Source organism: Canis lupus, chromosome 12 (assembly GCF_011100685.1).
Source record: "Canis lupus familiaris isolate Mischka breed German Shepherd chromosome 12, alternate assembly UU_Cfam_GSD_1.0, whole genome shotgun sequence".
NCBI lineage: Eukaryota > Metazoa > Chordata > Mammalia > Carnivora > Canidae > Canis > Canis lupus.
The window spans coordinates 25,463,331-25,480,646 of NC_049233.1; the positions used below are offsets into that span (position 1 = coordinate 25,463,331).

The 17,316-nt window shown below is 34.7% G+C and overlaps 1 pseudogene; it reads left to right on the plus strand.

Annotated features, from left to right (window-relative positions):
* Positions 1-17,004, plus strand: part of LOC100683091 — a 120,706-nt pseudogene extending 103,702 nt beyond the window's left edge.
* The last annotated feature ends 312 nt before the right edge of the window (positions 17,005-17,316 follow it).

Sequence of the window (17,316 nt, forward strand, 5' to 3'; positions counted from 1 at the left end):
GCTGCTTTGAAGGATATTTTTTTCCTGCTGATAGCTTGTAAGTAATTCAAGTTGTAATTTCCACTGGTGCTATGGCCAAGTTATCGCTTTAGCATGAAGGAGAAAAAATGAAACAATTGATGAATCATCTATCAGAATAAATAGTTGCAACTGTTCAGAGGGGAAGCAGAAGAGACTAAGAAGAAGTGATTTTGCTGTCAATTATTCTGTTTTTGATCTGAAGTAATTACATCTAAGGAAGAACTGTGTTGGACGTTAGGGTCTCTGACCTTCCAGACATACATTGCCCCTGACCTTCTAAGCTTTTCTTTGAACTTAACCCTAGTGGTGAAAAGTCGGCATTAGATATGAATTACCTTAATGGTCACCACTTCATCTATTGAGTTGAGGAATGTGTTAGCTATGATAGGAATTTAGGAAAGATGCTTCATGGTAAGCATCACTTTGAGCCATAGAATGTCAAAATAAAAATAATAAAGAGAAGGATGTGATATTGTAGTCAGTCTTGGAGACAACCAGAATACCTTTGGTGGTGAGATATTTTGGTGTCACAAATTGGTTTCTGGACCAATTTATCAGTCTTTCTTAGCACACCATTACTTTGAAATTTAATTGAACAAGGTTTATATGAAGCACTTTAATGAAGATTAAGCCTATTTGTCTTGTAAAAATCAGAGAATGAGGTGATACAAATTTTCTGATTCCCCTTCCTCCAACTGAGGGTCCAGGGAAGATAACTTTCTGTGTTGGTTTTATTTCCTCTGATGGATCTAGATTTCAGTAAATATGATTTTCAAGACTCTATGGATATTCACTTCCATCCTGAGGATAGAGATAGGACTGAATTTCAAGTTATCATTAGTACGAGATATATGTAATGCAATACCAGCAGCATCAGTCTTTGAAGAGGCTCAATCCCTTCATTATGTTTCCCCTCAGCTGCCATTTACCTCTGTAGGGGTAGTGTCTCACAGGTCTATTGTTTCCCAGTTCACTTCCATTAAAGTGTGGGCAGGGTGCTTATCTTTAATTGGCTTATTTTGTCTTAATACCTGTTCATGAAATGTTTGTGGGAGACTTAAAGTCATTTTGTATTCTTTGTAGTCATGTTTCTCAGGTGCTCTGATGCGCATGCTGTATTACAGTCAACTATTAGACAATTTGAGTAATAGTTTGCTTTAAATAATAGTGTATAAATACTTTTTTGAACTATAGTTTGAACTCTCAAATAATTGTGATGTCCAATGAAACTTAATACAAAAGAATGAACAAATGTACAAAGATTCCCTGAGTGTCCTAACTTAGGTTTCTGAGGAAATTGACTAAAAGCGAAGGCAGTTTCCTTTCTAGTTAGCAAAATGGCGGCCTAACTACAACTAGTTGATTCTTACCTCATGGGAAATTATAGCATAATTTTAATAAGTTGTAAATAGCTTCCTGTGGCTGCTATAAGAATTACCATAAATTTGTGGTTTTAAACAGCAGAAATTCAATTCCCTCATATTACTGGAGGCCAAAGTCTGAAATCAGTTTCATATGGTCAAATCAAGGCTGCACTTTCATGAGGCTTCAAGGGACAGTCTATGTCTTGCTTTTTCCAGTTTTTGGTAGCTGCTGGCATTCTTTGGTTTGTGGTTGCATTATTCCAATCTTTGTTCTGTGGTCCCACTGCCTTCATTTCTGTCTGTGGTAAAATCTTCCACTGCTTCTCTCATAAGAATCATGTGATTGCATTTATGGCCCACCCTCATAATCCAAGATAATCTCCCCATCTCAACTTCTGCAGACCGCCTTTTTTTTGTCATATAAGATAATAGTCATAGATTATAGAGATTAAAATGCAGATATCTTTTGGGTATCCATTATTTATCCTGTCACTGAAGTGTTACCAGGATGTGTAATATTTAACAGACAAATAACATGATCTAAATTACTAATAACAATGCTTTTCAAGGATTAGCAATATTTTTCTCTAAGAATTTAGAGAATCTAAAGTGGCAAATTTGGGGACAGCTTGGTTTACAAACCACAGCATTGCAAAACACAAGGATGAAACTTGCAGACTTTGTATAGATTCAGGGTTTTGTGGAATTACATATTAGAGCTTGTATAAGTTTTAGATTTGGTGTTTGTTACCATTGCTTGCCCATACCTTTGGATTTTTCTAAAATCTGGAGTTTGTCTGCTATGTCAGTATTTTCTGGTCTGCATATATTATTGCAATGAGGATTTTAAAATGGAGTTTCTTTTTTATCAATACATAGAATTTATAAACATTGGCATATCCTGGAAGCTATGAAAGAACTACATAAAGCTTTTTTTTTTTTTTTTTTTTTTTTTTTTTTGCCCCCTCAATATAAAGGGTCTTATCTTTCATCAGCATACAAGACTTTGATAACATGAAATTGATCCCTGGATCTTATATTGATCCCAGGCTCTCCTTTTCAGATAATCATACCAAAGATCTGACACACAGTGGTAATCACTGGGTTCTCATGTAAAATCAAAACTTCTTTCCTGGCCCCAGTTGTTACTACATTTCTTCTCTATTACATATTCCCCAACTCTGACACTTTGTCTTATGATTTGTTTCTTGTAGTCCTGAATTGCTCTCACCATTGCTTTTCTGCTGACCATAAGCCTAGAGATGGACTTCTTATAGGTTTTCTACAGATATTCCTGGGCAGTGATTGCTTTCTATTCTCTAACCACTCTGCTTGCCCCAGGTAACTTCTGATATGATTATGCTTCTACAATTATGGCATAGTAAAATATAATAATGTGAAGAAATCCAAATACTATGGTCAGTAGCTTGAAAAGGCTTATTTTCCTTAGCTGAATTATGAGAATGAATTGTTCAGGCTGTAGGGTTCTAGTATATTGACATGCTAAATGGAGAATACAAGAAACAATGATTTTACTGACCCATGTTTTGGAAAATACTGGCCCACAAACATTGATTGATTCATTCAGTCAACAAGATTTTTTTTTATTGGCCAAGACTTTTGCTAGGTAACAGGGATAAAATGATAAAAACAGACTTGCTTGGTGTCTTCTTGGGGCTTTCATGATAATGGGAGGAGTTACTAAATCAAATAGTCATAAAGAATTGCAAATTAAAATTTTGAATGATAAAAGGCTTATTCTAGGAGAAGTCAGAGCATATATACCTAGTTGAAAGGAGGCATTCAAAGAAGGCTTCCAGGGATCCCTGGATGGCTCAGTGGTTTGGCGCCTGCCTTTGGCCCAGGGCGCAATCCTGGAGTCCCAGCATTGAGTCCCGTGTCAGGCTCCCGGCATGGAGCCTGCTTCTCCCTCCTCCTGTGTCTCTGCCTCTCTCTCTCTCTGAATAAATAAATAAATAAATCTTAAAAAAAAAAAAAAACCAAAAACAAAAACAAAGAAGGCTTCCATAAATAAGCAAGGTTGAAACAGGAAGTAATTTCAGTACAGTAATGTTGGGAGGGTAAGAATCAGATTATCTGCTTTGAGGCATTTTAGAAATTTACTCTTACCAGAAAACCATGGGAAAGTATTGAATACTCTAAGCAGAAGTATGTGTGATCAATTTTTGTTTTAAAAAAGATACTTTACTGTGTAGAGGTGAGTTTGTAGGAAAGGAAGAATGAATATAAGACTATTGTAAAAATAGAGATGAAAATGGGTCATTCTGTTTTCCCACATTTTTTGATTTTTCCTTTTCTGGCTTTCAGCATTGTGCTTGGATCACTATGTATTTTTGTTTGAAGAACAGTAAAAGATTTATGAATGAAAAAATCCAGCTATGGTTTGGTGTAGGAGAACTTGAACCAACTGTGCTGTGTTTGTTTGATATTTGTTGTTTGTCACCAATGATCATGCCTAATCTGAAAAACTCAAAAGCTCTATAGCATCATGGAAATACAGAGTTCAAAATGTCCTAAATAGGGGTGCCTGGGTGGATTGGTTGGTTAAGCATCTGCATTTGGCTCAGGTCATCATCCCATTGTCCGGGCATTGAGCCCCAGGTCGGATGCTCTGCTCAGTGGAGAGTCTACTTCTCCCTCTCCCCCTGCCTGCTGCTTCTCTCCTGCTTGTTCTCTCGCTCTCTCTGTCAAATAAATAAATAAAATCTTAAAAAAATTTTTTTAAATGTTCTAAATATAGTGAAACACTCATTTATGCATTAGGAAAAGAAGTTAGAGGAGTTCTAAGGATATAGGGCAGACATCCCATATTTCAATCCTTGTGGACCAGAAAGTTATTAAGCAAAATTAAAGGTCTGATTAAGACTGCAAAGGGTATAGAGATTCCTGAGGTTCTTGGTAATTATGCAATAGAAATTTAATCCAAATTGGCAGGAAATTAGTCTTTGAAGGATAAGAAGATGATAACTAGGTCACTTGACAATATGGTGTGAATATTTTGTCTGAGCTTAAGAAGACGTCATTCTAACTACTTCATTAAGACTCGAATGTTCTATTAAAATGAAGATATTCTAAATATGTCAGGCCTTAGAAAAAGAAATCCAGGAATTACAAAGAGATATCTTAAGTTGCAGGTGCTTAATGTCCATCCAACAGTTGAATTAATTGCCACAAAAATATGAAGTAAATATTTCTGCTGTAAATTTTCTCAAATGTACACCAAAAGCATTAAAATATTATGAGTTAAAATAAAGCTGAAGCTTTGAGGCTGTGAAAATGTTCTTAGTTGGTTTTAGGAGTTGAGCTCAATGAGGTCAGGGTGCCTCAGTCAAAAAGCCTAGTGTGCCCTACTCAGTGAAGGGCAGAGGTGCTGCAGCAGCACAGCAAGGACCTGCCTTAATTGGCTTCTAAAGGGAGACTAGTATTTTCCTTTCTTAATTTTTCTTTTTTTTTTAAATTTTCAGAGATCAGATCCAGCCTGACAAATTTATTTACCGGGAGAAGTAGATTTTAGTTTCTAGAAGAAAAGATTGAAAACACAACCTGAAGTAAAAGGGTAATCTGATGACACAGATTATCATTGATTAAGCAGCCACTTACCTTAGACCCAGTACAAATTCTATGCTTCACAGTAGAATTTTTCTAACCTTGTTGAGAAAGGAAATAGCCTGGCAAATAATACCCAGGGCATTATTTCTGGGGTCTTGTTAACCAAGGATAATTATTTATCTTACCACAACCCATTTGTAGGGCCCACAAAATTATAATGTAGTATATCAATACATAGGCTTTAGAGTTCTACAAATGTGTCAGATCCTGGCTCTACCAGTTATTTGCCATGAGACCTTGGTCACAGTACTTAACTTCTCTAGGCCTTATTTTCTTATCTCTAAAAAGGGAGTAATAATACTATTTACTTCATCAATTATTGGGAGGATGAAATTACTTTATAAACACTAAGAACTTAGTATAGTGAATGGCAAATAATAAACTAAAAAATTATAGCAAGTACTCTTATTAGGAGGCTTTTCAGATAGTTTATGGTCTTAATCTAGTTATCACAGACAGAAACAAAGAATGAAAATTTTTTTTGTAGTGTATCATGCTAATTATGCAAATATAATGAATATTCTACAAAACACAGATTCTCAGACAATTTTAGGGAAAACATTATTTTGAAATTGGCCACTAAAGCATTATTATAAACTTCAATAAAAAATTGTCTTCCCCATCAAAACATTTACAGTATTCTCCCCACTATGAGAGCCATGGGTGGAGAAGTGTTAATGGCATATTGTATGAGTTTTTCTTATATTCAGATGTAATTTATTCTGGGAAAAATATTAACTGTTTAGGAAAATTCAGGAAAAGTTAGTGACTAGTGGGAATAAAATTAATGCACACATTGGATAAAATATCCTAGTATTTTCTTGATTTGTTCAAATGGGAGAAATCATGTAATTTTTTTGAAAAGTGCAATTTATATGAAAATGTAATTTCTAGACATTCAGCAACCCATTTACAGGGTAAAAAACTGTTGTCATCAATCCTCAAAAATGCAATTTTACATTTTTGTGACTGTTTATCAAAATGAAATATTTTCTGCAGGCATGATAGACAACTTATTATTATACATTTGGGGTTTTTAAAGACTCATATTTTGTTTTAGAAACAGGCTATTATTTCTGACTGGCTGCTTTGGATTTTAAAACCAATATTGTCATTAGCAAAGTAGCACACCAAGTTACATAAGCAAAAACAAAATCAAGCTATATTTGAACAGCACCTCAGAGGAAGTTTCTCTAGGAGTCATTTAGGTAATTTAAAATGTATTTTTTTCCTCTGATGTTCTGATATGCTACATATAGATAAAGTTTAATTGCCCTTGGGTGATTATTTTTAAAGGAATCACAAAGCTCAATCGTAATCCCTTAATTTCTAAGTACCTCACAGTGTTTTTCTTGTGATCTTCTGGTTTACTGCTTTTTCCTTAATTAATCCTAGAGAAACTCCTCTAAGAATTTCTACTTACTCTGTATATAAGTATACAAGTATCTGCTGCTGACGGTATTTTGAAAGAACCATTTTATACATTAGGGGGGCATCTGCCTCACCCACAATCTTTTTTTTTTTAAATCTTTCTCCTCTACGTGATTGAACACTTATAGCTATTTTTTATCACATGATGCCCACCGTCTGAATCAAGGCTCAGCTATTAAGATTCTCTTTCCTATTACTTGGATTTCTGAGCTGGTAGCCAGTTGCAGTCTTCACTGGTTGCATTTTTCTATAATAAAATGGGGAAGCACTGATCTATAATATTCTCAAAAAGAGGGAAACCTAGTTTTCAGAGAGTGAGAAAAGAGTGGACAGTTCATGAAGTCTCTATAAGTCAAAGAGAGTAATTTGTGTTTCCTAAAACTTTTCAGTTTCTGGTTCTATATCCTCACGAGAAACACTTATCTATGATTTTCATAAGCTATTCCCATGTTTTTATAACATTCTATTTCATTGAAGTAGCTCATGTAAGTTTCTGCTATATTTATTTTATTTTATTTTATTATTTTATTTTATTATTTTATTTTTTATTTTATTTTCTGCTAACTGCAACCACAAAACCTCTACTATGGAAGTAATTCAAATCTATGGACTTGTGTAGGAAAAAAATGATGGTCATGGTGGTGGAATTTTTTCCTATGAAATTGTGCAAGTCTGAATTTATACATCCTGTAAAAGCATTGGAATTCATTAGTAGCAAAATCTATGAAAAACATGTAATTTCAGGGATTCCTATCTACTAACAAAAAAGTAAAACATGATTACTTCATAGGCCAGGAAAGCTTTTTGGCATCTTTGAGGAAGAACTTAAGGAAATAATTTATAAAGCACAAATAAAAACTTACATGGGGATTTCCAAGAGTAATTTTTACAATCAGGAATTTTTGCTTCTGATTTAGACTCTTTAGATTCCTTCCACTGTATGTATTATCAGAAGGAATTTAAGTAATTCTCCTAAAGTCATGATAGGTGTATGCCAAAACTGAGATCAGTTCCAAGACCATATTCTCCGCTATTCTGCTGTTTTGCCTCCTGAGGTAATCCTACAATTCGGAGGTTGCCAAGCTTAACCTCCCCAGGAAGTACATTTTCCAATTAGAGATGTGTACAAAGGAAAGATATGAAGAAAGGAAGCTTTTGTTATTCCTTTTTTATATCTCTTACTACTTCTAGGTATTCATCTTTACCTAACTCTGCTTATTCCCAGATCCAAGCACACTAGAGAATATAAGATGCTTGAATATTACAATTATTTAGTAACATGCAACTACCAGTCACTCATCTTTATTGCCCCTGCCTGGACTTTTCTTGTGATTTTATAGGATTAGAAGTCATATTTAAGATCTTAGAAAGCAAGATATTGGCACCAAGAATCTTCCAAGGAGAAGAGGCTTCTACTGTAAGATATTTGCTTCTTTATATACTATTTAAGTAATGCCTTTAAGTATTGATGTGGGTGAATGACCATCTTTGTCAGCTATCATAATTTAAAATTGGGCCCTAAAGACCTAATAGTTCTTATTACTTTGAATAAAGTTGATAGCATCAGATGATTCTAGTACAATTTTATTTTAAGTGTATTTAGGTGGCTATCTATAGTTGACAGTGACAAATGAGTATGGCTTAAGGCTCTTTTCATATGCATCGATCCATGCTAAGAAGACCAATACAGCTCTTATTGCAATATGTTGTGTGTCTGAGAAACAATGGACAAATTTATAATGAATCAGTTACCCAACTATAGCAAATTACATTAGCCTTTAAAAAAATTAATGTAAAAATAAATGCTGTGGCTACTATAAAAATGACTAAAAACATCTCTGATAAAATTACTGTAATTTTTTTCACTTAGAGAAATTCCATGCCATGTGATTGGGGGGGGGGGGTCATATTTATAGTACCAGAGATTGGTTTAGATGGAGAGGTAACAAGCAAGTTGCTTAAGTTATTATTGCTTCCATGAATCTAGCAGGAAAAAGGAACAACATTAGGAATAAATGATAGTGAAAGGATGAGGGAGATAAAAAGAGATGGACTGGGAAGAATTTAATGACTCTTTGTGACTTTACATCTGTCACAGTTTTTGTGCTACATTAAAGTTTCATTATTTTCACATTTCATGTTTTCATATTTTTCCATCCTCTTCTTTCTGCTAAATTTACCAAGTAATACAATGTAGATAATGGAGAACTATTTCTACAAATGTCATTGAATGTGTTACTGAAAATGAATAAAGTGTTTCACTGATGCATTTCCTTCAAAATACATTTTCAATTAGCAGCAGAGGATTTGTGTACAAAACATAGTCCTTTAAAAATTACATAAAAATAGACCATTGTATGACAAAAATGCAAGCCTAAAATGAATATTTGTATTTATGTTCAATTTTAGTGGGTCAAATGGTTGTGTTAATCTGCTTTTACAAACTTCATTTTCTTTTGATATTTGGTGTTTACCCAGAAATGCACTCTACCTCTCAGTTCCTTGACCTTTCATTTACCACAGGATATATTTTAATAGTAATTTCTGTTAATTTCATCAATGAACTAAATATATTTTATGTGTAAATATCTGAGAGCAATGATTGAAATGATTTTCATAATCCTGTATTAGCATAATAGGTTTTTAAAAGTAATTCTTCATTCAGAGTTAAGACAGAAACCATGATTGTATTCTCTTTCCAGTCATGCAAGAACTTGTATTTTTGGTGCTTTAATTAAGTAGAAGTGAAAAGATTTTAATATTACCCTAGGCATATACTTTCTATATCTATAGATATATCCTATGGAGGAGGGCTATAACTCAAGATGCCACTATTTCAACTGAACTCTGAATTTCTGTATCAGTGCTGCAGAAGGACACATCTTCATTCACCATATATTTCTTTCACTCCCTATTTTGCAGTGTACACAACCATGCTTAGCTTTGGAAATCATATAGGATTGAGTGTCCTCAGGTGAATATAGTCTGTCTTCATAGAGCTTCCCTCTCCCCTCCTTTCTGGCATAGGGAATATGCTTGTCCATGCTTGTTAAATGTGTTTTTAAATACCACTTTTTAAAAAGTTTTTATCTATTTGAGAGAATGTGCACATGTTAGCACTATGAGCTGGGGGGAGGGCAGCGGAGAGGGAGAAGCAGAGTGGCTGCTAAGCCAGGAGCCCAACTTGGGGCTCCATCCGAGGACCCTGAGGTCATGACCTGAGCGAAGTCAGATGCTTAACACACTGAGCCACCCAGACACCCCTGAATACCACGTGTTTTTTTAAAGATTTATTTATTTATTTATTTATTTATTTATTTATTTATTTATTATAGAGAGAGAGAGAGAGAGAGAAAGAGAGAGAGAGGCAGAGACACAGGAGGAGGGAGAAGCGGGCTCTGTGTCGGGAGCCTGATGCGGGACTCCATTCTGGGACTCCAGGATCGCACTCTGGGCCAAAGGCAGCTGAACCACTCAGGGAACCCCATACCACGTCTTTTAAATTCAACTGTTTGCTTGTCTTCATGCAAGACATATCTAAAGTAGCACCAACCACACAGTGTGAGTGTTGTTGTTGCTAGTAAAAGTATAAGAATTCCTGATTCCATTGCCATTTGTCTTACTGAGCTAGATCAACATCTCTTCCTTACTTGTCCATATGTTGTGTAATGACAGTTGGAGATATAGTTTATAGAATTAAATGTTGGAAAAAGCTGTGATATTCTGATGGGGAATTGAATTTGTCCTCATCAGGAAATATTGCTAAATTAACATCATTACTTGAAGCATATTGTATTTCTTGAGGTGGGTTTTCATTTGTAGGTAATTGTCTCATTTTTTGGACTGCAATAGTATTTTTTAGTAAGTAATATTGTTAGGACAGTCTGCCTCCTTTAGAAAATCTAAGTTGTATATTATGCATTTACTGTGATAGCTGAGCAAGTTGAAGAACAGTTAAGAATAAAAATGCTTTCATTGACATCTACTCATTGACATCTATATGATGTATTATATAATATCAAGATAGTTTGCTGTGTTCATATACTTGAGCTCATTCAGTTAAAATTTATTATAACATTTCTTTTTGCCATAGAATCCGTGTATAAAATGATAAAACCGTAGCTAGAGCTGCCAAGGATGAAGTGTGCTTTGTGGCTGCCACCTTCATGTACAGTGGTCGCAATCATGTGTACCTGTGCTTGAACTTTCTAAGAAGCTCTTGTGAATGAGGAAGAAATGCAGGCTTAGAGCTGGAAAATATGAGTTCAAATTCAGGCTTTGACTCTTTGTGGCTTTATAGTTTTGATTAATCCCATTTTCTTTGTTGAGCTTCAGTTCTTCCTTATGTCAAAAACAGACAAATTTTGTGAGATAATGCATGAAAGCATTTGTAAACTCTAGAGAGGTTCCCAAATTTAAAATGTTGGAATTATTATAAAATGTGTAGGCAGGTATTATTATGGAGCAAATGAAAAGCACTTTCAATGAAAATGTCATGCCAGCAGGGACTTTGCCAGAATATCTTACCCAGGGCTCCTTTGAAAGCTGGACTCAGATCCTTGATTGGCAGTAGCATGCTTGGAGCACTACATGGCCCTGCTTCAGTGCTCCCACTGTGTTTTCACAAAGCTTGCTCATTGTTAATCAAACTGAGCCAAGAGTGTCAGCATTTATTAGGCTAGACTCTGGACAAGCGTGGAACTGTGAAAGCAAAAAAGAATTTAAAATTTGAGAAAGGTTATTGAAAATATATAGGCTTTGAGGTTTGCATACCTTGTCTTCTTGTATATTATAATTTAAAAATAGACATTTGAATCCAAATAAGGAAAATGCAAAATAAATGTCCAGCTGCTAATGCTGATGGACATGTGGGTCTTTTAGTGCCATTGAAGCATTTAGATTTCTATCCCCAAGAGGTGTGCAGTCTTCACTCAGCTGGAACAAGTGGAAAAGGATCTCAGAGATAACAATGTTATAGCTAGAATGTCTAGAGTCATTTTCATCTGGATGATGCATTTTACTTTCTACATCTTTAAAATAGAAAGAAAAAAAGAGCTTCGTTCTTTTTTTCCCCCTAACTGAGAAGCATAGCTCACATTTTGAAAAGCTATTGACAGACTCCAATTTCTCTGATATATTTAACCAGAAGGAGCTCTTGATGATGAGTGATCATTTACAGGTATTTTTAAAGGCAGGAGTTAATGGAAGTGAGAATAAAGGGAGAAATTATTCCTATTCTTTACTGTGTCTTCCAGTTAAAAGATTTTTAGCCTTGTCTGGAGGAAACCTGACTCATTCACCTGCCTGGTGATTATCGATGAATACTGACTTATATCTTTACCATGCCAGCATTAAAATGTCCTGTTTTTTCTTTATCTTTGAGAATACTTCCTTCTTTGAGTCATTAAAGTCTAAAAGTGTTTTCTCCCACTCTACTTTAAATAAAAGCATAGTCAATTTTAAGGAGTATGTATAGAAATAAATTGTAATTTGATGCTTCTCTAATAACCAAAAGAAAAAAATGGAACAGTGTTCTTGGAATTAAAGAGGGCTGTGCTCACATTTACCAGTATTTATATGGAATGAAATGATTCTTAAACATATTAATACTGATCAGTGACACATAAGCATATCCCACTGTATCTGAAATTATGGCCAGGTACTCCTGTGTTACTGTGTGAAGGTATTACTATCAGCTACACATTTTTGCCTATCAGCAGCTCCAATTTGTACACATTTTCATGCTTATTTTTCAGAAGATTTGTTGCATATATAAAAGATATTTTAAAATTAGATTGCAGTTAACTATAAGTAAAAAATTATAATGATTGAATTCGTACACATTAAATGATATTAAACATAATCTCCCTTAAAAATAGAAACAAAAGCTGCATAATTGTTTTGCAATTTTTGCTTAATTTTATCATAAGTTAATTTGAGATAATTCTCTTACATTTGGTTTCCTGCCTTACATAAATCAGACAAGATATTAGTTCTTTTCAATGTTTCTAATTTTCAAAGTAGTTAAAATTTCATGTTTCATTGTTATAATTTTTTTAAAGATTTTATTTATTTATTCATGAGAGACACACGGAGAGAGAGAGAGGCTGAGACACAGGCAGAGGGAGAAGCAGGCTGCATGCAAGGAGCCTGACGTGGGACTCGATCCCGGGTCCCCAGGATCACACCCTGGGCTGCAGGTGGTGCTAAACCGCTGCACCACCGGGGCTGCTCTCATTGTAATAATTTTTAAGTACTCAGTCTATTTATAACAATCATTGAGAGAAATAAAATGGATCTTACGAAGAAACATCCATTAATGGGGATGAGAAAAGTCTGTCTGAATCACAAGGCAGAGATGGCATTTAGTATCCAAGTCCACTTCCAGACAAAATTAGCAAAGGCTGCAGTGAAGTTAAAGCCTGCTGGTTACAAAATTGGAAATTGGTTTCCTGGGGCTCTCTGTAAACTCTTCATTACTTTACTCAATCATGGTTCATTAGCAAGTTAACAGACAGAAGACCAGTGTACATTGGGATATATGTAGAGCCATTCCTTCCATCTCCTTGAGCATCACTTAAAACCTGAATGTCACAGTAGATTAGACATTGCATCAAGCTGCATTTTTATACAATGCTGTACATGGTCAGCCCACAGATCATATACACTTAAACTCTAACTATTGTTAAGTGTTTTTGGTTTATCACACATTCTGTAGGGCAGCAAAGCTTTTAAATCAGACTCTGATGGAACAAAAAAATCTCAAAAGGCATCTGAAAAAGAAACAACTTGAAGAAACTCAGTTAAGAGATTCGACTAAAGTAGATTTAATGGTTCCCATTAACTTGGATCTAATTCACTGAAGAGGAAAAAATCCATAGGGACATTAGGGCATTTAAATGTGCTTCTGAAAGTGGTTGGACAAACTGTCTCTTGGCTCATGAAATAGTTTTGCTCAACCTAAGCAAATGGCTTTGACTCTTAGACCAAAACAATTCATTTTATGCAGTTCATATTCCAAGAATGTATTTTTGTAGTGTTGTAACTCTTGAAAAACACTAATTAGGGAATGTACATAACTCCCCAGGACCCACTAGAAGTTATGGTATATTTCTATTTTGGACTCATAGGTATTTGTTTGTGTTATTCAGAGGATGTTATTAGTTGCTGTCTAGACTATCCATTATTCAAATATTATGTGTATTTCATATTCTGAGAGTATTTAATATTCAGAGAGTAGGCCTAATTATCAGATGAAATAAAGTGGGATGAATATTCAGTTTAAGAAGGATTGGCTTACCTAAACAAGGATGCCCACTGTCACCACTGTTATTCAACATAGTACTGGAAGTCCTAGCCAGAGAAATTAGGCAAGAAAAAGAAATAAAAGATAACCAAATTGGAAAGGAAGAAGTGAAAATTTCCTTTTTGCAGATGACACGATATTATGTATAAAAACCCCTAAAGACTTGACCAAAACACTGTTTGAACCAATAAATTCAGTAAGGTTGTAGGATAAAAAATTAATATACCAAAGCCAGCTGCATTTCTATACACTAATAATGAAACATCAAAAAGAGAAATTAAGAAAAAATCCCATTTATAATTACATCAAAAGTATAAAATATTAAGGAATAAATTTAACCAAGGAGATAAATGCCCTATACACTGAAAACTGTAAGACACTGCCAAAAGAAATTGGAGAAGACCCAAATAAATGGAAATATATTTCATACTCAGGAATTGGAAGAATTAGTGTTAAAATGTCCAAGGCAGTTTATAGGTTCAGTGCAGTCCCTTTCAAAATTCCATTGGAATTTTTCACAGAAATCGAATAAACAATTCTAAAATTTGTATGAAACCACTAGAGACCCCAGGTAACCAAAACAATTTTGAAAAAAAAATAAAGCTAGAGGCATCATGCTTCCTGATTTCAAACTATATTACAAATCTATAGTAATCAAAACAGTATAGTATTGGTATAAAAATAGACATATAGATCAATGCAACAGGATAGAGTGCCCATAAATAAACCTAAGCATATATGGTAAATTAATTTCAAAGAATCAAGCATATACAGTGGGGAAGGAATAATATTTTCAATAAAGAATGTTGGAAAAACTCGACAACTACATGGAAAAGAATGAAACTGGATCACTATCTAACACCATATACAAAACATAACTCCAAATGGATTAAAGACTTGAATATAAGACCTGAAACTGTAGCACTCCTAGAAGAAAATATAAGTAACAAATATAAGTAGTAACATTGATCTAGGTGAAGATATTTGTAAATCATACATCTGATAAGGGGTTAAGATCCAAAATATATAAAGAACTCCCACACTCAGTAGGAAAGAAAAATCAACCCAATTAAAAAATGACAGGATTTGAATAGACGTTTTTCCAAAGAAGTCATACAAATGCCCAACTGGTACATGAAAAAGTATGAAATATTACTAATCATCAGAGAAATGCAAATCAAAACCACAATGAGATATTACCTCACATCTGTTAGAATGGCTACCACCAAAAAGACAAGTGATAACCAGTGTTGGTGAGGAAATGGAGAGGAGGAAAGCCTTGTATACTGTTAGTACACAAGGGAATGTAAATTGGTGTGTCTAGTATGGAAATGAATATGGAGGTACCTCAAAAAATTAAAAATAGAACTATAATATTATCAGTAGTTTGAACTGGATATATACTTTGATATATACCTTCTGGGTATATATCTAATAGAAATGAAAACAGGATATTGAAGAAATTCTGCACTCCCATGTTCATTGCAGCATTATTCATAGTAACCAAGCTAAAAACAACCTAAGTGTCCATCCGTGAATAAATGGATAAAGAAGGTGTATATATGTATGTGTGTGTATATATATATATATACATATACACACACACACAATGGAATATTATTTAGCCATGATAAAAAAGGAAATCCTGACATTTGCAACAACATGAATGAACCTGGAGGGCAGTATGCTAAGTGAAATAAGTTACGGAAAGACAGATACTACGTGGCATCACTTATATGTGGAACCTAAAAAAAAGGTAAATTCATAGAAACAGAGAGAAAAGTGGTTGCCAGAGGATAGTGGTGAGTAGGTAAAAGAGAGGTTGGTAAAGGGGTACAATTATTCAGCTATAAAATAAATGAATTCTGAAGATTTAATGTTAGACATGATTTCTGTAGTTATTAACACTATAATGTAGAATTGAAATTTGCTAAACAATATGACTTAAATTTCATTTTCATACAAAAAAGGTAAATATGTGAGGTGTGGGATATTAATGAACTAGATGATGGGAATTCTTTTATATGTATATGTGTATCAGATCACCACAATGTATACTTTAAGTACAATTTTATTTATAAAAAGAAAAGAAGGATTGGGTTTGCTAAAAGGAAATATAAACCTAAAGGTGGCTTGTACATTTTTTTAAAAAAAGATCATTCTTCGGGCCGCGCTCCTGAAGCCGCCACCTCTGCCGGAGGCCGCAGCATGACCCACGCCAGAACCATGTTTCGCAACCAGTATGACAACGAGGTCACTCTTTGGAGCCCTCAGGGCAGGATTCATCAAATTGAATATGCAATGGAAGCTGTCAAACAAGGCTCAGCCACAGTTGGTCTGAAATCAAAAACCCATGCGGTGTTGGTTGCATTGAAGAGAGCACAGTCAGAGCTTGCAGCTCATCAGAATAAAATTCTCCATGTTGATAACAATATTGTATCTCAATTGCGGGACTTACTACTGATGCTAGACTGTTATGTAATTTTATGTGCCAGGAGTGTTTGGATTCCAGATTTGTATTTGACAGACATCTTCCTGTGTCTCGTCTTGTATCTCTAATTGGAAGCAAGACCCAGATACCAACACAACGGTATGGCCGGAGACCATATGGTGTTGGACTGCTTATTGCTGGTTATGATGATATGGGCCCTCACATTTTCCAAACTTGTCCATCTGCCAACTATTTTGACTGTAGAGCCATGTCCATTGGAGCCCGTTCTCAATCTGCTCGTACTTACTTGGAGGGACATATGTCTGGGTTTATGGAGTGCAATTTGAATGAACTGGTTAAGTATGGTCTGCGTGCCTTATGAGAGACGCTTCCTGCAGAACAGGACCTAACTACAAAGAATGTTTCCATTGGAATTGTTGGTAAAGACTTGGAGTTTACGATTTATGATGATGATGATGTATCTCGGTTCCTGGAAGGTCTTGAAGAAAGACCACAGAGAAAGGCACAGCCTGGTCAACCTGCTGATGAACCTGCAGAAAATGCTGATGAACCAATGGAGCATTAAGTCACAAACCAGTCTATATGTGTATTATCAAATATGTAAGAATGCAGGAGCCCTTACTGATGACAGTAATCTATACTTTGAACCAAAAGATGCAGCGTGGTCTTCTGGTATGTTTTAGGAATCGGTCCAGATGTGTTTTTCCCAAGTAACTTGTCTGAACCATATAATGGTGTGCATTTTTCTTTGAGAGGGCCTATATAATCATTTTCTAGAAAGTATAGTTATCTGTACTAATGTTTTTAGATGAAGAACATAGTGTCTTTGTGGTTTTAAAGACAACTGAAATAAAATTGTTTCACCTGCCTGTGTAAAAAAAAAAAAAGATCATTCTTCAAACATTAGTAACAAAATAAAAGTAGTACTTTATTAAACATTTACTTTAAATAGGAGGGAAAAAAGAGGACACTGGTTTATCCTCGTTTAAATTTTTTCTTTTTTGATAGGGGAGTTTCCATTTTTTTCACTTTCTTTTAAGTTCTAAGTTTCTTGCATTTATTTATCAATTTCTAGGTCAGCCTTCCCTACCTCATTTTCTTACTTTTTTTCA